The sequence below is a fragment of the Poecilia reticulata genome, linkage group LG18, assembly GCF_000633615.1.
Source record: "Poecilia reticulata strain Guanapo linkage group LG18, Guppy_female_1.0+MT, whole genome shotgun sequence".
Lineage (NCBI taxonomy): Eukaryota > Metazoa > Chordata > Actinopteri > Cyprinodontiformes > Poeciliidae > Poecilia > Poecilia reticulata.
Genome location: NC_024348.1, coordinates 9,671,414 through 9,694,016, shown reverse-complemented (window position 1 = coordinate 9,694,016; position 22,603 = coordinate 9,671,414). Strand labels below are relative to the sequence as shown.

At 38.5% G+C, this 22,603-nt stretch overlaps 1 long non-coding RNA gene across 1 annotated transcript in view; it reads left to right on the top strand.

The window, feature by feature from the left end:
- LOC103480504 (uncharacterized) overlaps positions 1-20,684 on the top strand; it is a 28,353-nt gene extending 7,669 nt beyond the window's left edge. Inside the window, exons 2-4 of the long non-coding RNA XR_536098.2 lie at positions 5,624-7,575; positions 16,985-17,136; positions 20,634-20,684. This is a non-coding gene — a long non-coding RNA (uncharacterized LOC103480504). The remainder of the gene's footprint in view (positions 1-5,623; positions 7,576-16,984; positions 17,137-20,633) is intronic.
- The last annotated feature ends 1,919 nt before the right edge of the window (positions 20,685-22,603 follow it).

The window sequence follows — 22,603 nt, the reverse complement described above, 5'->3', positions numbered from 1 at the left end:
TCCCTAGTTTCCATAATTAGTAATATGTGCTTTGTATTATCCAAAAACAAATTTTGAAAAATCTGGACTGAAGTTGCTTTCAGCAGGTACTCCGTTATCTATTATAGGTTTTCAACATCGGAGAAACACCAGAAAACTTCGGTTTTTAAGGTAACCTTAGAATATTAATTGAGATTTACCATTGGTTATTCTTTCAGAAGTGATTTTTTGCAGATGTGATGTTGGTGACCACCACCACTACAGCACTACTGTATGTTGGATTGACTTCACACTCTTTTTTTTTTTTTTTTTTTTTTTTAATTTGAAGGCATCTTTGCCACCTTTGCTAATGCTTTGTTTTTATTTTTTTGTAGACTATCTTTTGTGAAGCTTTAAATATAGGCTATATATATTTTTTTTTAAAGTAGTGAAATCTGAAAAAACAAAAATAGATCATCTGCTGACATTTTCACCTCAAGCTCATAATATTGGGTCCCTAGTATCTTCCTAATTCTCCAGCATAATTATGTTTTCAGAATAAACCTTAGATCACCTCATGTGCTTTTAAAACACAATATTCAGAAAAGGGTAAAACCGATTATTTCATATTTGGATATTATGAAAGAAGGAAAATCTGTTCTGTTAATTTTATGCCTCTGAACTCTTGGACCACACTTTGCCTAATAAATTCCTAGCTGTTGAGTTAATGTATACTTTTGCTGTGCAGTGAAAAGGTAAATGTCCCTTTGTTCATCACTTCTGTTTTTACTTTCTCCCAAATAATTGTTTAAAATAATATCAAAGATAATCCCAGGGAATTGGGAGGAAAAGGACGTCTGGACATCCGTGGCTTTGTGCCAAAGAGAATGCCTCGACCTAATAAATTTTTATTAACCACGTGTTTTGTGAACTCTACATAGTTTAGCTTCACTACATAGTTTATCACTACATAGTTTAGCTCCACTAAACTATGTAGAGGTTGGGCTTTTGCCAGGAAAAAAAAGCAAAATTCAACCTGACAACAGAAGCAGGCTAAAGGAATAATCTAAAGAAATAAGATGAACAATAAAGGTCTGTTATTGACTATTATTACTTTGGAGTATGTCACAAAGACATTTCTAAGGCTTTGGGTATCCAGTGAAATACTGGAAGAGCAACTATGGAACAAAAGAAAGAAAGTTGTAGGAAATGGCATCCAAAATGTTCCCTATAGTTAAATCCATTACTGACCCCCATAAAAACGCAACGATCAAGAATTTTAGGAAAACTGACGCAGCATTTAATAAAAAATAAAATAATAATTTTTAAAAAATCATCCCAGTTGTCAAACATGGTGGTGGCAGTATGATAGCCTGGAACTGCTTTGCTTCTTCAGGACGCAAATTAATTCTCTGCCACAAAGTCCTGCAGAATATCTGGTCATCAGTTTTTTTTTTTTTACCTGGAGCTCAAAATTTATCCCTGTGATGTGAAAGACTCATTGTCAGTTATTGCATACTCTTGATGGCAGATGTGGGGCACAGCTATCTTTCCACATAAGGACAGATTTAGATTTCCCCCTCGCCCTCTTAACATTTGCTCTTTGTTTTTAATAAGATTATTTTTGTCTAATATTAAAAACAAAAATGAGCACAGGGCTATGCATCATTTTCCAATGTACAGCTCACTACAAGTCATCTTATTACATATAGTTAACTGAAGCAACATTATAGAATAATTCCAGACACAATGCTTCATCTTCCACAATATAAGCTCTCTGACTTCCCTTACAAAGCGATATTATTGATCTCCTGCACCAACATGGGGAGAGAAATAGCGAAGCTGTCCTTCTCAGCTTGTCCTGGAGAGCAGTGACCGCAGAAACAGCACTGCTGTTCAACGGTACATGATTTCATTTTTTCCCCCTCCTTTGTTTTGCCTTTGTCTGTCTGCCCTCATCCCTCTTGTCTTCTCTTCCGGCTGATTTAGCTTGTCATGAGTTTACCTCGGTTCAGCAAAGTAGTCTCAATGAAACCATGACATATCTTGTAATAGTCCACTGGGTGCTCTACTACTGCGTCCAACTCATTGGAATGTCCTGTTAAAAAATATATTCAGGATTCATGTTCGGTGTGTGACCTTAATCTATGGGCTGATCTCATGTTTAGGCAGCTGTATGTTCTGTTCACCGCAAGTCAGAAAAACTCGTATTGAAGCTCTTCATGTAGGGATCCGGTTTCATTTTATGGCTTTTGAGATCTTGCCTAACCTCAACTATGTTATGCAAGTAGTTGTTCAATTTCCACAGCAATAGGAAAAAGGTTAAAGTATCATCATAAATGGAGGCACACAGGCCAAACATGTCTTCTACTATTGAGTTTATATAAACAAGATATTTATTTTCTTTAATCAAAAATCAAATCGATATTGTTAAATACTCAAACTTTCACATTTTTGTTACTTTCAAGCTTTAATTTACATTTCAATAGAATGTTATGTCAAGTCCAACAAAGGTGTAGTTGTGAAATGGAAGGAAAATGTAATTTGCTTTTTGTTTTTATACTTTATTCATTTATTTGTAACAAAAAAGTGTGTACATTTGGAATGGAAAGTGTCTTGTCCTCCCAAGGTCACTAGTGGGTATTCAGTTATAAGATGAACTGTTACCACTGTCGCCACCAATAGTTCACTCATAAAAAGATCCCTAAACCTAAAAGTCTGAGTTTTGCAGCTCCTACAGCCTCTTGGCTGCTTCTTCCTGGTGCTGGTGTCAGTGTAGGTGGACAGTCGGGTCATTTCATACGGTTTTATGTAACCCTTTCAGGGTTTACCCCAGTGTATTATAGGCCTGGCGGCCCACCATGCTTTACTAGCGCCACCGCCAGGCTAAGCCTTTCTTGTTTTTTTGTGTGTGTTTTTTAGGAAAATAAAATAAGAAAAAAAAATCACCTTTTTTTAAGTCGGATTGCAAGTGTTTATGTTGCTCAGAGCGTTTCACTATCAGAGCAGGTTTATTCCTAAAATATATGTTTATAGTTTATGCATTTGAAGCCGGACCAATCACACCAGCGGTGTGATTGGTCTGGTGTGATTGGTCCGGCTCGCGTTGGCGTTGCTTCGGGCTGCAGCAGCTGGATGTCTAAAGTTAACCTCAGCGCGGATCTCGCTCCTCCTTTCACTCGAAATGGACACAGGCTGACCGCTATGGATATTTACATCAACCCCCTGTGAGGAATTGTGATTAGTTATGAGGAGTTATTGATTAAGGTAAGAGTTTAAACCCACCGCGTTAGTTCTGGTTGCGCAACTCTACGACCGCAGGAATAACTTGTAGTCGCGCTTTCAGAGTTGCTTTGAGCGAGCGATGAGAATGATGTATGAACAAAACATTATGCGCTGTTTACATCTCAACACGCTGCCCAGCGTTTGGCCCCGTCTTCCCTGTGTTCCCGGTTAGCCGGTGCGTTAGTGGTTAACGACCCAGTGCTAATCACTCATCGTGCAGGTTTCATCCGGTGAGGAGCTTTCGTGCTCTCCATGCAGTCACGCATCACGCTGATTTTATTATTATTATTACTAGTATAATTTTTCCGGTTACACTAAGCACCAAACCGTATCAAATGTTTTGCCCACTTAGTCAGACAGAGTTAATGCGCGTGGCCACCGGACATCTGAAAAACTCGTCCAGAAATTCGACCAACCAGAATAGTTTCTGTGTCCCCTTGTTAAAAACTAAAGAGACACGAAATGAAAGAGTTACTAAAGTTACATTAGCAGCATTGAATTAAATCTCCCATTTGTTGCGCAGTGCAGCGGGTTTAATTTATCGTGCAGGGTCGTGCATCTGTATGAGGCCTGGAGCAGAATATGACTTAGGGGCCCCTTTTGTTGCTAAGAACATCAGCACCTCTAACAACTTCTGTTTTAGATTTAGTGAAATCTAGGACAGGGGGAGTAGTTTAACTGGCAAACCTAAAAAGCAATAAATTATAACTGTATTTTACTAATTTGTAGGTATTTGTGAACAAACGGAGCTGAAACTCAAAGATTAAACTCACAGCATCAGATGGTTGCTATGGTAACAAACCAATCGGACTATGAATATTGTTCTTTGAACTTCTACAAAGTAAACTTGCCAGCTCCTTAAAATCTTACATTTAAATGCTAAATAATTTAAAGTCTTTTAATTTATATATGCTGAAACCATTATGTCAAATTTAGCAGCATTGATAATCTCAATAAAAAAATGTTACATTTATATATCTGTGGTCTATGTTAAAATATTAGCATTTGTGGGGTCCCTGAAGCTCTGGGGGTCTGAAAGAGCCACTGACTTAATTTTGATTTGACAGAAGTGGAAATAATTTATATTTATTTTAATTTGTATTTTTTGATTAGTTGTTTTTAAGACTAGTTGTGGGTTTATATAGCAGTTCACTGACAATGTTTTCCCATAACGTATAATTACCCAGAGATATTTTTACTTTTCCTGTCTACTTAACATCTTTTAATACAAAAACACGGTGGACCGCCAGTGGACCGCCTCGGCGCCCCGACCACCGGGCTTAGCAAGTTTTCTGGGAGAAACCGTGTGTGTGTGTGTGTGTGTGTGTGTGTGTGTGTGTGTGTGTGTGTGTGTGTGTGTGTGTGTGTGTGTGCGCGCGTGCGTGCTTAATACAGAGTTAAAGTTTAAAATTACCCAGGAAAATATGTAGCTCTAGATGTTTTGACTGAAGACCTGGGATTAATTATTCATTTCTGTAGAAAAATAATTCATTTATTTTTCCGAATGTGAAGTGGTTATCTGGATCTATAACTGAATTAATTGCGCTTGTAGCCTGTAAGCTCTTGTAATTCATTTATCAAATGCTTTTATAAAATTAGAGGACAAAATAACTCCATATTTAACAAAACATATTATAAAATCTTTAAAAAGCAAAGCTTTAATGACGTACTTAGCTATTAGGTTGTCAATATAACACACAATTTTAAATGTACTCCTGATAAAAGTCAAAGGGATGCAGTGCTTTTATAAACGGGTCAGGAAAAAGTTGATTAAGAAAAAAATATGGAGGGAGAGGGAAGTAGTTCAGTTATGCTACCTTGACTTTGACAACCTTAAGATCTAGATGTGGTGCGGAATTCTGTTTTAGTTCAGTTAGAAAATAAAAGGCGACTTAAACACCAATTTTGATAGATCATCAGTACAGCAGGTGTTTAATGAGCTAATAGATGCAGTAGCTAATCTACCACATTGATCACTTAATAATCACAAAATAAACATCAAGCCATAAAAACATAACACTAATAGACTGAATATTCAGTTTTATGTGGGGATATTATTACTACTACTATTATTATTAAAAAACAATAGCAATAATAATATTAAATTATAATTTTGTTATATCATTACGACTATCAATATAAATAACAATAATAATATTATTATAATTAACAATAATAATTTTAGTATAGTACTTAGCAATATAATATATTACTAAGTATATTAATCATATATTATATAATTGTATATTGATTAACATACTAATATATTAATATTCATTTTATTACTATTATTATCATTACTAATTATTATTATAAACAAGATAAAAATGTTTTCCATCATCCATCTGTTATCTAATGTGCACAAAATCTTTTTGTACAGGGAGGAAGCCGGAGCACCCAGAGAGAACCCATCATGCATATGGATAACATGCAAACCCCATGCATAAAGAACCCAGGCCCGGATTCAAACACAAGACTTTACTGCTGCAAGGCAACAGTGCTACCAACTATGCAGCCCTGATGTTTAATTTCTGATATTTAATTCATGAACTTTATTTTTATTGACACCTAAGGAGAATTTAGAGACCAGTTGACCTAACAGTCATGAATTCAGACTGCGGCCAGGAAGCTGGAGCACCAGAGAACAAAGGAGATGATTGTTGATTTCAGGAGGAGAAGGATCAAATCATACCCCATTTCCATCATGGGAGAAGAAGTGGAGGTAGTTGAAGAATATAAACGCCTCGGTGTTCATCTGGACAACAGACTGGACCGAGACGCAACAGTGAAGCATCCATACAAAGGGACAGAGCAGACTGGAGGAAGCTAAGATCCTTCAAGGTATGCAACAAGATAATGCAGCGACACTATAAACTGTGTTGGTGCTGCACTGCTTCCCCCTCCTGAGACTCCGGATGGTGTACCAGAATCGCCTTGAAGCCGTGTGGAAGTCTTTTTCCATGGCCTCTCCAAACTCCTCCCATGCCTGAGTTTTTGCCTCAGCAACCACCTGAGCCGCATGCCACTTCGACTGCCGGTACCCATCAGCTGCTTCTGGAGTCCCACAGGCCAAAAGGAGCCCAATAGGACTCCTTCTTCAGCCTGACAGCATCCCTCACCGAAGGTGTCCACCAACAGGTTTGAGGGTTGCCGCCGCGACAGGCACAAACAACCTTGCGGTCACAGCTTCAATAAGCCGCCTTTACAAAGGAGACATGGAACATAGCTCACTCAGATTCAATGTATCTCACCTCCCCCGGAAGTGTTCAAAGTTCTGTCGGAGATGGGAGTTAAAGCTCAGACTCACAGCAGACTCTGCCAGACATTCCCAGCAGACCCTCACAACATGTTTGGACTTGCCAGGTCTGACCGGCATCCTCCCCCACCACCGGAGCCAACTCACTACCAGGTAGTGGTCAGTAGACAGCTCCTCACCTCTCTTCACCTGAGTGTCCAAGACATAAGGCCACAGATCCGACGAAATGATGACAAAGTCGCTCATCGAACTGCGGTCTGGGGTGTCCTGGTGCCAAGTGCACATATGGACACCCTTATGCCTAGACATGGTGTTTGTTATGGACAATCTGTGATGAGCACAGAAGTCCAGCAACAGAAGACCACTCGGGTTCAGATTGGGGGGACCGTTTCTCCCAACCACGCCCCTCCAAGTCTCACTGTCATTACCCATGTCAGCATTGAAGCCCCCCAGAAGAACAAGGGCGTCCCCAGGAGGGGAAAAAACATGCTGACTAAGATCTCCGTACTAAAAATCAGGAGGAGTGTAACAGATGTAACATGCATCTGTCACACTCAAGATAACGAACAGCAAGACTTTCTAGTGTGATGTTTGGTCTGCTGTTTAACCCTGTGATCGTGAGCTCCTTTGGCGGCAAATTCTGGTATTATCAGATGTCGAACATCGTAGGGATTCAGCTCACAAGTTAAGGTCCGATGGTCAGGACTCATCTCTTCAAAGAAAACGTCAGAGGAAGTTTCCTCTGACGAAAGGTCGTCCAAATCATCCCCTAGGACAGATCTCTCTTCATGAGTCCGGCTTCTAGACTCAACGGTCTCCTTTTTACTACAAACTCCCCCAGCCGGGGAAGTTTGTTTTTTGAGATTAGAGAAATCATTCCCTGGGGCAGATCTCTTTCGACGGGTCCAGTGATTTAATGCTGCTATCATCAGAGCAGAGGTTACGGTTTCAGACTCAAGGTTCTCTTCGACATTCCCTCGGGCAGATCTCTTTTGGTGGCTCCATTCTTCCAATGCCGCTATCATCAGAGCAGAGGCCGATGTTTCAGACTCCCCAGCCGGGGAAGGGTTGAAAAGGTAAGAGTCAATTTCATCGTACTCGATGGACTCATCCTTATAGCTACTAGTATCAAACATCACCCCAGGAAGTAGCTTATTACAAAGCTTCCTCACTCCTGTGGTGACCAAATATCCTGCGCCAAAGGTAATAGGAAAAAACAAGGTGGTGAATGCAATCTTTTCCATTATCAAAATCTTTGCTCAAAACGGTGCCAACAATCAAAGTGTTGCTTGGATATAACCTCCTGTTTTGAGATCCAAGCATTCATAACCTCAGATGTTCTTTGATCTATGTCATAGATGAGGTCATCATAGCTACAATGAGCTCACTGTAGTTGTGGGGGAATATCTTGCTTCTGATCGTTGCTATGGAAACGGTCAAATCAGTTGTGCATGACTCAAACTATTAACTCTTTGCAACTGTGTCACCTAATCATTCGAGGCACCATGACGGACTTCAGAAGGGTATATACCAGGAGGCTAGGGATTAAAACATGAATTTTAATGGTTAAATATTAAGTTTTGTTTGACAATGGTATATTAAAACCATTAATTAGGCAATCATTTCTCAATTAGGACACTGAAGAAAAACCTCCAGCAACCGTGGTAACTGTGGCCGTTAGACAATAGAAATAGATGCCAGAGAACATTGTTGTGGTTTGTTTTGAGTTTTAGCTGAAATTGTGATTTGTGGATTTCTAACTGTTTCAGAAAAACATTTGTTCTGATTCTAGTGCAAAGTATTAAAGAAAAAAAGTCAAGCAGCACAACGCTTACTTCAAGATATTTATTGTTGCATCACTGTCATCTCTGTCCTTGTTTACATAAAATGTAAATAAAGAGAGAGATCATCTCAAAGCAGAAAGGGCGATCTATGTTTTCGCATCCACCTGAATAATGTGTAGTTGCACCACTGAGTGCAGTGGATTACCTCATCATGCAAGGCTGCATGAGGCCTTGAGCAGACTTTGACTTAGGGGCCCTTTTTGTTGCTAAAATCATCGGCTCCTCTAACTGCTTCTGTGTTAGATTTAGTGAAATATGGGAGAAGGGAGTAGTTTAATTGGCCAGTCTAAAAAGCAATAAGTTATAATCGCAGTTTACTAATTTGTATTTGTAAATTCAAAGATTAAACTCACAGCATCAGATTATTGCTATGGTAACAAAACAATCTAACTATAAATATTGTTCTTTGAAGTTTTACAAAGTAAACTTGCCAGATCCTTAAAATCTTGTATTTAAATGTTAAACAATTTAAAACAATTTAATTTATGTATGCCTAAACAATTGAATAAAATTTAACAGTCCCCTAGGACAGATCTCTCTTCATGGGTCCGGTCTTCTAATGCCGCTTTCGTCAGAGCAGAGGTTGAGCTTCTAGATGTAACACTTGTTTATTGATAATCACAATAAACAAGTGTTACATTTATGTATCTGTGGTCCATTTTAAAATATTAGCGTTTATGGGGCCCCTGAAGGCCTTGGGGGCCTGATGGAGCCGCTGACTTAATTTGGATTAAACAGAAGTTCAAATTTGTTGTTTTAATACTAGTTGTGGGTTTAAATAGCATTTCACTGAAGATCTTTTTCCGTAACATATAATTACACAGTAATACTTTTACATTTTCTGTCAACTTAATATCTTTTAATACAAAAACACGGTGGACCGCCTCGACGCCCTGACCACCGGGCTTAGCAAGTTTTCTGGGGGAAACCCTTCCTTTGTTGAACTACTTCACAACTTTGTCCCTGACCTGTCTCCTTTATTCCTTAATCTTCATTATGCTCTCTGTACACTGATATTTAATAAACCTCTTCACAGAACAGTGCTACACTGAAGTGAAATTGGACATAAGTGAACTTTTTTTTTTGTTGTTATTAATAATGCGACTTCAGGCTATCAGAGTAAAAGTTGGGGCTGCCTACAAAAATGATTACTGACCTTTAAATATTTTCAAATTGAAGACTTGGTCTTTTTTTTTTCCTCTCCATCCAACAATTTTGACATTATGTTGGTCTGTCACTTTAAATGCAACAAAAAACAACGTATTTAATTTAATTGCTATAATGTGAAAAAAAATGCGATGAAAAACGGATGTAACATTTTTTGTGGGACCTTGTTGCTGTGGTTGTGATTAGCATTCTGGGTGCATGTCCTAGGATGAAAAGGAGGGGAAATGGTGGTGAGGCACTTGGCATTGGCATGAAATATGTCGTGATCATGTAGGAGGGATGTTTTCATTCTTCCTGTGTGGAGTGGAAGTAAGGGGTGGGATGTTGGGGATGGGGGTTGTTGTGTACCCCTAGGACATGAGGTAATTAAGTTTGCTAATAGTGACGTCTTCTTCAGGTGCCTCCTTCATACAAGATGGGTTTAGGCATTCTTTCTTTTCCTTAATTTAGGCAGTAATAACCACTGTAATGGGGCCAAAGAAGCATGTACCGCATGGCTATTATTAACTGGTTTCACAGCGAGGACACATGCGGTGGGAGGAGAAAATTTTGAGCAGATGTATGAGAGACACAGGGAGCGTTTGTTTATTTATTAATTCCCAAATTGGATTCTCACCTCCCCCCCCCCCCATTCATATAAATAGGCACATTTGCCAAAAACAGTGACGCCAACACCAAAAACAGAAAATTTAAGGTAGTATCCTCACTATGCTACAGCAGCTGCACATCTGCCTCAAACTTACATCTGTGAACTCCACCAGCTTCTGTGGGACGCTTTAAACAGTGAACCAGGTCCATGGGGGGGAGGTAGTGGAAAAATGATGAATGATTTGCCAAGGCCAACTCCGTGTTGTTCTTGTTCTTTCCAGTCATTTGGAACATCAAGCGCTCGCAGGTGTTCCCTATGACTTTGCTCCACTGGCTGTAGGTGAACTACAGCCAGCTAAGGAATTCCCAACAGAAGGGTCTGGCCTGTGCAGCTCAGATTCCTCTTGAAACGGATTTCTTCCTGCTTAGGATCTTTCTATTTTAATATGACTCATAAATTTTCGCTAAGGTGCAGAGCCAGAATTATTTTTGGTATTTCGGGCCGGCCTTGTATCTGTGAAAGTAAATATCTCAAGGTTACTGCCTGAGCAAAATAGTGAATTTGTTTGCAATATTTTCTTTTTGAAGAAAACGAATAATAAACTTTTAACTTTGTGCTTTGAATGTTTTTTTTTTTTTTTTGCATGAAATTAGTATTTAATTAAATTTATCTTTGCTAAAAATTGGAGGATACAATTCAAAACAAACAGTTGGAAAGAAAAAAAAAAAAGAGCACTACAGCTTGGTACCGGTTGGCAGAGCCTTCACAAATCTCAACTCATCCATCCCTGAACTATGTCTTTGTTTCTACATTCATAATAGATGGATAAACTTTCACATTTTTAAAGATGGGGGAAGTTGTGGTCTGCTGACAAATAAGGCATCTGGTTAAATCGGCTTATTCTCCCTTGAACTCTCTTTGCAATTTTTTTATATTGTGCTATGAAATGATTGTTTAATTGAAATCTTGCTGACAACCTTCTCAAAATGTCCCATTGAAAATCATCAAATGGCAAAAGTTCTCATTACAAACACAATGTGGTGTTTTGTATGATGGAGAAAATATGGTGCATTTATTTTTACCAAATGTACCAATGTATTTTTATTTAAGCGTCTGCACAGCATGAATCTGCTACTGCCATGTCTCCTTGGGAAGAGTGGGTTTAGTTTAATTTAGAGTGTTCATATTTTACAGATACTGTTTTGGTTCTGAAGGCATAACAAAATGGAAACAAAGGATATAAGGAGCAGGGATAAAAGATGAAGGGTAAGTGATGCATTTGTTAGAGAGCTAAGAATGAGACGTGGAGATGAAGATGAAGAAGATGGGCATGAGAGATGAAGGATGATTGAGGTGGAGCCAATGGGTGAAATGATTGATAAAGTAAAAAGGATGGTAAAGATAAAGGATAAAGTGGAGATGAGAAATTAAGTAGGTATGCAGGAGTAATGGGTGAAGGAGATAGGATAGGTGGATCTTTAAGAAGGTTAGGTTGGGCTGAGGTGAAGGAAAGGGATGAAGGAGGAGGTGGTGGTAGGAATACTGGATGAAGGAAATGGGAATGATGGATATGGATGAAGGTGTTAAACTATTTTGTAGGAGGGTGAGTGTTTAATATAATGGACAGTGCTAAAATTGAAGGATGATTAGAAGGTCGATTCCAAACTAAATCATTCCATTTGCCAAAATCGGTACAAATGTGAGCATTAAAATTGGTTCAAGATGGACATCATCTTTATAGCTAGTCTTAATCAAGCTATCTATTAGAGCTAGACTCTCAGGTGAGACATAATCTTCCATGAGGTGGATCACAAAGGTACTGGAGGTAAGATGCTGACTGTACATAACTACTTCATAGAACCACAAAAAAAAAAAAAATCCTAAACAGTTGACCCTTTTAAGACAAAATGGGACTTTAAATAAGATACCACAAAGTTTTATATCCTAATCAATTTATTCCCCAGTGCAGGTAAAAAAAATAAAAAATTGTTAATTCATCGGAGGGAAAGAAAACAAATGGCTCAAGCAAACTGCTACAGCCTGGTCACCCACTCCAACTGATGCAGGACGTTTTGCTGTCCCTGTGCTGCCATGTGTATCTCCTCCTTGTGATTGAACTTGAACAGCTGAAGTGTCCCAAGGCTAGAGGCAGGTGTGGCGCAAGATTGAAGAAAGTCGTTCTCTTAATTATAATTTGCCGTCATTGTGTTCCTCGCGCTTGGCAAAGCGCTTCGAGCCTGCAAAACTCGCGCGAGTCTTTCATACCTCCTGCCAGGTGTAGCTGCTGTGCGCCTTAGGTTACATTCCAAACTGCAACAAAAAGGAAGGACGGGGCCGACACCGCAGCTGTGCCAGCGCTTACCTGTACCCAGCTGTCGTCTATAATCAGACTCTCTGCTGGGTTGTTTATAATGGACTTGATACGAAGGTGCTCTGGCGGAGCCTGGCAGCTCGACAAGCGGCGTAGGGGGCGGATGGACACCCATGCTGCTTTGCAATCTGAGCAGGATTTCCATCTGACCAGACACGTTAACCCCGGATTACTCGACATCTCCTCGGTCATGTTTAGATTTTTCCAGGCATACCACACCACCGAGCCACCATTGACTTGTCTTTGAAGGGAAGTGAGGCATGAAAGCCCATACAGCGGCAGGACAAAAAGGACAAAAGCTGACAAACATTGGGTTGCGGATTATATGTGCTGGGGAAGAACCCAAATAGTAAATATACAGCACATTCCTGTTGGAATCTCATATTTCTTTTATTTATTTACTTTTTATATATCAGTCGAAAAGCTCTGGCAGCATGAATGCAAAAAGAACAGCAATGACTGGCACAACTAGGCCTGAACGCCGTTTGTGTGTCACTTTGAAATGTGGCAGCGCCAACAGGCTGATTTATATTATTTGTCTGCCTTAAGCGTACAACAAACAGTTAGACAACTTGTTGTTGCTGGTTTATTTCCCCGTTTACTCTGAACATCACATTGGCAGCTATAGAGCTTTTTGAGTTCAATTAAATAATGTAAAGCTGAATTTAAAAAAAAAATGGCTGCACAAAGCCACATACCACTCTAAAAATTCAATCAATATTTGTCTACAAATACTTCACAAGTCAAGGTAAAGTAAAGGTCTCTTTAAATACTGCCACTAACCATAATGCATTCAACATATGTAACATCCGTTTTTGTTTTCTGTCCATTTATTTTAGATTTTTACATTAATATGCCAGACAAAGTTATTTTAAAATAAGACTGAACATCCTGGGAAGGTCAATCTACCGTACAACCAAGACCATTAATACGCTTATTCCAAATGGCCGTTTGGAGTTGATGGGTATTCATCATGTTACAAATGTCTTTATAAGTTTGTGCTTTTACCTTCTTTTTCTTTGTGACTTAAACTGAACATTTATTCTACTGTCAGAGACTAATCCGTCTTTTTTGACTCGGTCTCCACACCTGCTCCTTATCCACCTGCATCACAGTGACAAAGCTTCTGGAGCTAAAGAGGGCACGCTTTGTTGATCCTGCAGGTAATCCTGTCAAAATCACCACCTCGCTCGAGGCAGTCAGGTTGGCCCTGATCTGCTCAACATGGATATCGCCAAGTTTCAGCAGCAGGTATGATCAGCAGCTTGACAAGTGGGGCCAGGTGGACAGCGCGTTTGCTCCATTTAATCCTGCTTGCAAGATTCTTTCGGACAGCTGAGGCGAACTCTCCCGAAACACCGGACGCGGGTTCCTTTTCCTCTGGGACGATGTCAACAGGGGGGTTCCCACGGCAGAACAGAGAAGAAGAGTTTTGGGTTATGACTCTGTTCTTTTATTTGCGAGCTCTCTGGTCTACCTTGCATTCCGAGGTCAGATCAAAGTCAGGGAGTCTCCTCACCACCCTCTTTAATCCGTGTGTAATGTGAAAATAAATCCACTCTGGATGGAGGCAGGCACGAGTAAACTTTTTAGAGCATCTTCTCATTACAGTCTTTTGTGGTTCCTCGGTGCCCGAAGATTTGCTGATACTGGAAGGGTAATTCAAAAATCTCCTGGAAGTTCTTCATAATGTTGGGAGGGAGGAAAAGGAGACATTGATCAGCACAAACCCCCCAGCCTTTTCCGTGCAACACACCTATGAGATCAAATGCAGGCTGAGAAGCTCCCTGAAGGCATAGAAAACATCTTCAAATCATTGCTCTTCTTTGTATTATTATTTTTTTGAATGAATTTAGTTTGAATCACACATTATTGACTTGTGTTTCTTTTTTTCCCTACTTATTGACATTCTCCCCAATGCAAGTATAATTGAAAATGTAATTTTCATGTGAAATTCAGCTTTGAACATTTGAGCTGAAGTAAAAAAAACAAATAAAAAAAATCACAGTATTACAAAAAAATGTTTTGAGAACATTTAGTATAAAAATAAACACACTTTGAGTTGAATCTGCCCAATTATTAAATGGATGGTACTGTCATATATTTTATGACTGGATATATCAAACATGACTTAGAAGAAATTTGACTCTGCAATTTGAAGCCTTGAAATTGGGCATCTGACTTTTTCTCTAGAGCCTCATTCGTTTTACTCCCTCAATGTTTTGTGAAAAGTTAAAATCACTACATTTCTTCTGTCGGAATAAATCAGATATTCCATCATTTAGGTTGAACAAAATGACTTGTTACAGCCAACAACAAAATCAACTTGACAATGCTGACACATTTTCTCCTGTTTGCTTTTCACAAATGTTGGAGAGGATTTATCACGGAGAACTGAGATTATTCACATGATGATCATCTCCTACCCGCCTTTAGCTTTGTAGACTGGCATCCATTATTTGTACGCAGACTGTGCCGCCTTTATACTTAATCTTACGCAGTTATAGTGAAAAGGAATTACTAGAAGATGGACAAAATAAAATCAGCAATGACTTGATTGTATAAATGTGCATAAGTTATAGGATTTTTAGATTCAGTTTCAGCTTCGGTGGTTTAAAGTTAACGGCTGCCATCAATTGAAAATCTGATTAACCATTCAGTGGTCTTGGTACGATTTCCTGACATTAAGCTCGCTTCCATCCTTAAAGCCATAATTTGAAAAGAGCTGACAAAGGAAAAAATTTACAGGATAATATTTATGCCATTGTACAGCGACAGTTGGATTTTTCTTTACCAGGGGGAATAAAAAGTTCCTGATACAGTTTATACAGATGTGCATGCATGTAGGAGTGGTGATATGTGTTTTTAAAACTTAATGGTTACAACTAATTGGGTTGGTTGTGCTTTACCCCGATTAGTTGCCAAATTAGCAACAGAACATGGCAATTATTTTATGTTGTTCCTAATTAGGGCTTGACTGAAATAGGGGTTACATAACAGAGGAAATTAGAAATTAAAGCTTTAGGGAACATTTTATTTATTGACAATTTAACCTGGAAATTAAAAATGGGAAACCTGCAAATTCCCTCCGCACAAATAAAAATGATCTTCACAGGTTCAAATAATGAGTGACCTCACTCTGCCAATAAAAAAAAAAAAAATAAGTCAAATCATTTCACCCGAAATGTAATGGAAACACTTCATTAAGTCTATTATAGATTGATTAAATTTCTGTGTAACATTGAATTAATGAAGCACACATCCAGAGATAATTGAAAACTATGCAGATCAAACTAATATACATGAACATAATTAAATTGATGAAGAAAATTAATTAGCCATCTCTGCTAATCATATATTCATGCTTTGGTTTGTTTCAGAAACGTAAACACGCCAGAATGCGTATCAATGCAAGCGGCTACATGCGACGAAATCACAGTCATTCCCTGAATGAACTTTCATCAGATGGGCTTGTGGTTCTGACTTGAGATGCTGTGGGGGGAAAAAAAGGGATGTATTAATCAGAAGCAAAGAACATGAGTGGGAAACTTTCATGGAAACACAGATGGTCTTTCTGAGCACAATGGGGAAATATTTCTCATGTTCTGACTGAGCAGTCTTTAAATGGTTTTGAGCAAATCTGCTTGATTTCCCAAAATGTCCTGCTGGAAAGGTGTTGAACAATTACCAACGATGACACAGTGCACCACCACAGTGTGACCACAGAGCTAAGAATAAAGAATCAGGTGCTCAATAAACAGAAAAGGTGGCACTTCTAAATTTGGCTTCATTTATGTAAGTAAAATCCAAATAAAATGAGTGAAAATCTGTCCGTTACAGTAATTCAGTTCCTTTTTTAAAATTATTTACAACAAATGTCTTGAGACACTTCACAAAACAAAAATGCAGAAATATAAGGTCAATTCCAAATCAATAACGTGTTACAACTAAATCCGACATATACAATGCTGCTATAAAAAGTGCAATGAATTTGCACTTTTATTTGGTTGCATTTAAATTATGTCAACATTTCTAATAAACTTCTAATAAATGAGTTGAGATGCACAAAGATGTTGCCTAGTTACCAAAACCAGACAATTTTTAACTCCAACCAGTGGCAGGTCAGTTGGAAACTAAAAAGAAATATGTTTATTTATTTATTGTTTTGTTTTGTGTGGATGGAGTCGCCAGGGCCCATTGTCAAAGACAGCATGGTCTGGAGGGACAACACAAGTACTCAAAATAAAAACAAAACTTAATCTCTCAGTTGCATCGTGAATAAGGTTTCCCCTTGCTTTTTTGCATGTTGAGTGGCCGACCCTTTTGTGCATTTTGTAAGCAACGGAATAAAGTTGAGCAGTGCACCTTGACTGGCTATTCAGTGAAGTTTGCAATGGATTCATTCGTGTATTTTAAGGATTCTGAATTGCATTTAATCATATTTTTCTAAATTCTAATTAAACTTGTGTGTGTGTGTGTGTGTGTGTGTGTGTGTGTGTGTGTGTTGTGTGTAGGAAGTGTTGGGTGTATATGAGGCGCAGAAGAAGGGACTTGCCCTGGGGATCGTTCATACCAGAGCCTCCAGTGGGTGAACACGTCACATAAGCAGTGCACAATATACCACACCTCTGATGTGGAGCTGTTCCCCGAGTAAAGACGACTTAAGGTTAGGTATTTTACATTAGTCAGGAGTTGAAATTGGCACAAATCAAGCACAGATAAAAAAAAAAAATCTAACACTTTTCTTCATGGTGAAAGATATTCATTCAGGCTGAGAAAGAGCATAGATAACATGAAGGCTGAACAGACACTGCAGAGATTCTGTTTCGTATTGCTTTTGGTTGACCTTATGTGCTGAAGGCTGTCCTCAAGTCTGTCAGACTGGTTGATCGACTTCAGACTGAAGGTGAGCTCTTTTATTGAAATATGTGGAGTCCACACACGAGAGAAATCTTTCCCACGTCGACCTGTTGACCTGAAGGAGATCACTGTCCGTTTCCTGGTAATTAGTCTCCCTTTAATAGATGGCTTAAGCTTGGAACTAGTGTTTCTTTTTTTTTTTTTTAGTTAATGAATAGTACATAGATGTTGGCTTCTGAAGCGTAAATGACATTACTCATTTTAATCACAAGTTCTCTTGGTTTTATATTTTTGTTTATGTGTTTAGCTTTAATACTAAATAGATTTGAAATCCTAGGGCATACAGAGATCTCCTCAAGCTTGCTTTGGTGTACAAAGAGTTAACTTGATGAAAATGAAGCATGCTTCCTTTCAAAGGATTTTTTCTTTTTATTAAACTGATTTTCAGACATTATACTTAAATTTCACATTACGTGTCCTCACTGCCATTTTATTAGACGTTTTTAAGCCACAAGGTTTTCTAAGTAAGCCACAACTTTTCGACATTTTCTAAAATGCTGTTTATTCCTGTTCTTAGGTTTTATCGTCCCAGTTGTCTTAATGATGTGTTTTTGTACATTTGCACAAACATTGGGGGTATAAATATACATATAAATAAATTAATAAATAAATATTCTATCGCCATGTTAGCATCCTTAAACCAGACAGATGGCTGTGCTGGATGTGCGATTGTGATGCTGGTCTCCTAATAAGCGTTCAGCATTGCTGTAATGATACCGTGTGACATTATGATTCATCGTCGCCATTATTTTTCCGTTCAGCATTTGAGTTATGAAGCTAATTATTCTCATTGTTTTCAAGGAAAATTGAGTCTGAAATGGAATTTCGGCAGCGCGCGTCTCAAATGACACACTTGTTTACTCCTTTGCTTCTCAGACAGAGTACCAGCCCTGATCGGAGGCTGCCACTTTGCTTTTTTTTTTCTTTCTTTCATGATAAGCCCATTCATTGGATGAACAAAGGGTGTACCTTTCATTTCGTCCAATGCAACTTTATTTTTTATTTTTTTTTGCCTTCTTTTCTTCTATGTCACCGCCTAATGGTTGTGCAATTGGCTTTTAGGGGTTACCGTGTTTTGGTCTCTGTACTCTCTCCCACTTTCAGCAATTCACCTTTTTTTTTTTGAACGTTCGTTCTCGCACAAAGCTGCGTTTCGCCTTTCTTTTTCTGCCAGAGCACTTTGGTTGGAGAACACAATTAAATTAGTTTGACTGGACTGGTAAATAGTGGAATGGCCCACTCAATTCAAAAAAGCACACTATGCTCAAGTGGTCCAAGGATAGAAAGTGAACTTAGCCCGTATGGGTTGTTTGTGGTTGTTTTGCTCTCTGGGAAGGCCATTAGCTGCTCTGACCTGTGCAGTTAAGAGGTGTCAACTATGATTTGCTATTGTACATCTCTGCTCTCTTTATGGTTCAGCGCTGATTGTCTTTAAAAGCCCCACCAGGGAGCTCTCAATTATCACCTACTTAAGGACCATCATTGTCCGCGGCTCCTGGTCGTTCATTTCACCTGCATTAGTTCGTCAAACACGAGGTCAACCATGACTTCATGTCTACTTCTGAGCAACACATTGCTTTCTAACTTTAGGTGTAGCATAAGATGTGGAGCAGTTCAAGACATTGCAAAAAAAAAAAAACACCTGTGGGGTAGACATGTAATGAGACGGAGTATCCCCTAGTAATCCCCTAGTATGTTTACCAACTGTTTAACAATTGTTGCACCCATACTAACCAACCAATTGTTGCTTTCAGGCAAATACTGTCAATCTATAGCCAGGTCTCCATGGACACTGATGCATTTTAATAAAATGAAAAAAATGTTAAGTTTTTCTTCTGATTTTCCATCATCTTCTTACAGATTCAATACACACAATATTTCAAGCCTTTATCTCTGTTAAATGTGATTTCTATGACCTACTGCCATTGAGAAACAAAATCTATTTCTCAGAAAATTTGACTGTACATATCATCTTAAAAGGCCAGAAAAGAGGATATTTAATACAAAAATTGTTAGGACATAAAATTGGCCTGTTACCTTTTTATTGAAGCTGATGTGGTATGTTATTGGAAGTGGAATATTTTGGGTGGATATCATCATTTTTTTGCATAGCGGTAATAATGATTTTTAAATGAATAAGTAATCGGCACAAACTCTAGACTCTAGTGCTTGGACTAATGTATTGCTCTTTTTACCACTCTGGACAGGTAATCATTCTCACATGTACAAGCTATTTAGAACACAGCAACCAGAATTCTCACCAAATCCACTAAATGCACTCATATCACTCCAGCTCTATGCTCACATGGCTCCAGGGATTTTATAATTTTATTAGAAGTTCTCACCAACAGGGCCTTGAACGGCCAGTCCCCTGGTGATTTGTGTCATTTCGATTTCGTTTCCAAATTCATAATCTTCTGGTTGTGCCATTCAAGCGCCTAGAAACTAAGGGGGGCAGTGCCTTTCAGTCAGTGGTCTCCAAAACTGTGTAAGTTTGCCCCGGCAGCTTTGTTTTGCCAACTCTGTGGACATCATTAAAAAGCAACTGGAAACTTTTTTTTTTTTATATATATAATTTCATTGTCTCTTATGCTTGTTTTTATAGTTTGTAAAACGTTTTTTTTCTATTCAGTATGCTCAGGTCTGCTCTACAGGCTACTGCATATATAATACGATCAGCTAAGTTGGACACAAAACAGTCTCAAACTCAGACAAATTCAATGTTGAACATTTTGCTCTATCTGAAGGGCTTGTATTGTTCAGCCAAACACAGACCTGTAATTCTTTGCTGTTAATTTTCTTTCATTTGGTACAGATATGGCATTTGCTTTGGTTGTAGCAAATTTGCATTCAGAAAAGTATCAGAAACGTGAGCCGTGGGGGATAAATGTGATCGTGTCAAAATGATGTCTTGTAGGTATTTTACTCACATCTACTCCTCCTCCTCCGTGTTGATAAAGTTTACAAGACACTGCCCAAGGAGATAAAAGTATTGAGGAGAGGAAAGAAATATAATTTGAATATAATTGAAAAAGAAAGTCAAACCAAACAGATGGGTAGGAAAAAATGTTGAATTATGAGCAGTGTCTATTGTCCAGAATGTCCAGTCTGTCAAGTTGCAACAGTAAATATGCTGATTAAGAAGATCAAAGCAATATAGTATTCCTGTTTTTCTTTCTGCTTGGTCTTTAATTGGACATTTAAGTCATTAAATGCATTCCTTTGCTTTTTTCTGTTCCTCAGTTTGATGCTTCCCATGCCTGCAATGACAAGAACAGTGACAGAACTGGAGCACACAGCATCTGTTCTGTAGGGAGATCAACATATGCAAGTGGATGACAAAGGGCTGAGCGAGACTTAAACACTTTGAACTTTTTCAGATTTCATCACAGAACCACAAGCTTTAAAAAAAAAAAAAAAAAGACAGACCAACACAAAGCAGAAAATCCAGGACATTCAAAAAGGGTCTGAAGCCACTAATTTGAGATAAACTTCTTCCATTTATAAATGATTGAAACCACTGAGTTTATTGGAACCTTCAAAGTGACCAAGATTTTATTTTTTTTATATCCCTCCCATTTTGTATCAGTTGTGCATCTAGACTTTCGTGTCTTAGAGGTTTACGGACGATTCCTTTGATTTTTATGCTTGGTATTTTAACACTGACCTGCACTGTCAACTGTGGGACGTTACATGGACAGGTGTGTGCCTTTCCAAATCAAGTCCAGGTGGACTCCATTTAAGCTGTAGAAACATCTCAAAGGCTTAAATCTGGCTTAAATTTGAGCTTAATTTTTAGCTTTATCAACAAAGTATTAACCAGGCCTGTGAATACTCATGCATCTTTTTCCTAATACATTTGCAAAAACACTTTTTTTTTCTAGCACATTGACATAATGGGGTATTTGTGTGTTGCATTTTGAAGAAAGAAATATTGCTTTAACGAAACAAAATGTGGAAATAGTGAGGTGCTGTGCAGCATATTGTAATACACAGATTAATATAATTTATATTCACGCTTTGACTTAGCCATTCCATTTTTAGGTAAATATTCAATATTTTTCACACATTCCAAACTTTTCCAAATTTAACTCTCCAGAGCTCTCAGTCCTTTAACACCCATTTAAAACACAGAGTGCTAATGCTCACCATGTAGTGTAGCCAGTACTTTCACAGTAGACTGGCTTAAAAATCATCAGAAGAAATGAGACCGAGTCAATGGAAGAAATCGACTGGAGGAAGATCGCAAGGGAGAAAGGACACGACGGTAAAGAGAAGGAAGCGCACCAGGAAACATGCAAGGCAGAACCTAAAACTGAGTCGAGGATAAATAAAAGGAAGGACAAACCTTGGAGACAGACGTATGATGAAGGAAGGAAAAATGGAAACGATAATGCAAGGCAGAGGGAAACTGATTGAATTTTTTTTCAATCAGTTTCCCTGATTGAAGTTTAGCAGTTTAGCAGATATACTGCTAAACTGTTGTTTAGCAGTATATCTGCTAAACAAATTTTGATGAAAATGAAAAATTCCATCAACATCTTTCAATTTTGATGGAATCCAGTTGGACATGACATTGTTCCATGCTTAGATTTGAACATTTTCACGATCCTGTATCATTTCTACTTTCACCATCGCCTTCATGCTGGACTGCATCCTAATAATACATTAAACTTGAGGAAACTGGAAGTTTGGGGATTTAACATGGCAAGGGCTGCGAATACTTTTTAAAGTACTGTAGGAAGCTCATTACAAACTCAGTGGTGCTGGGAAGAACACAAACTAAACACTTTTGGACCTGTCAACAGACATTTAATCTCCCCTAGGACGGAGGAAAAATTGATTTTAATGAGCAATCACATTAAATACAGGAAAGTGCTCCTGCATTTAATGTAAATCTCATTCCCCTACACATTGCTCCCTGCTTCCTTCACTTCCTTGTCCAGCTTCTATCTCTCTTACTCTATCATTGTTCCCTGAGGGTTGAAAATGCTAATTCCTTCAAAGGAGTCTCAGGATTTTGCTTGCCTCAGTAAGTTTCTACTCCAAGTCTGGCTTTCGATATATTCCATTTTGTGATATATTTTCTTCTTGCCCGTGATGGAGTGTAAATTACATTCTATAGGAAACGATTCAACTGCAAATATTTCTCATGCTCAGAGTTTGTGTGTTGAGCCCCCCCCCCCCACACACACACACACACACAGGTGTCT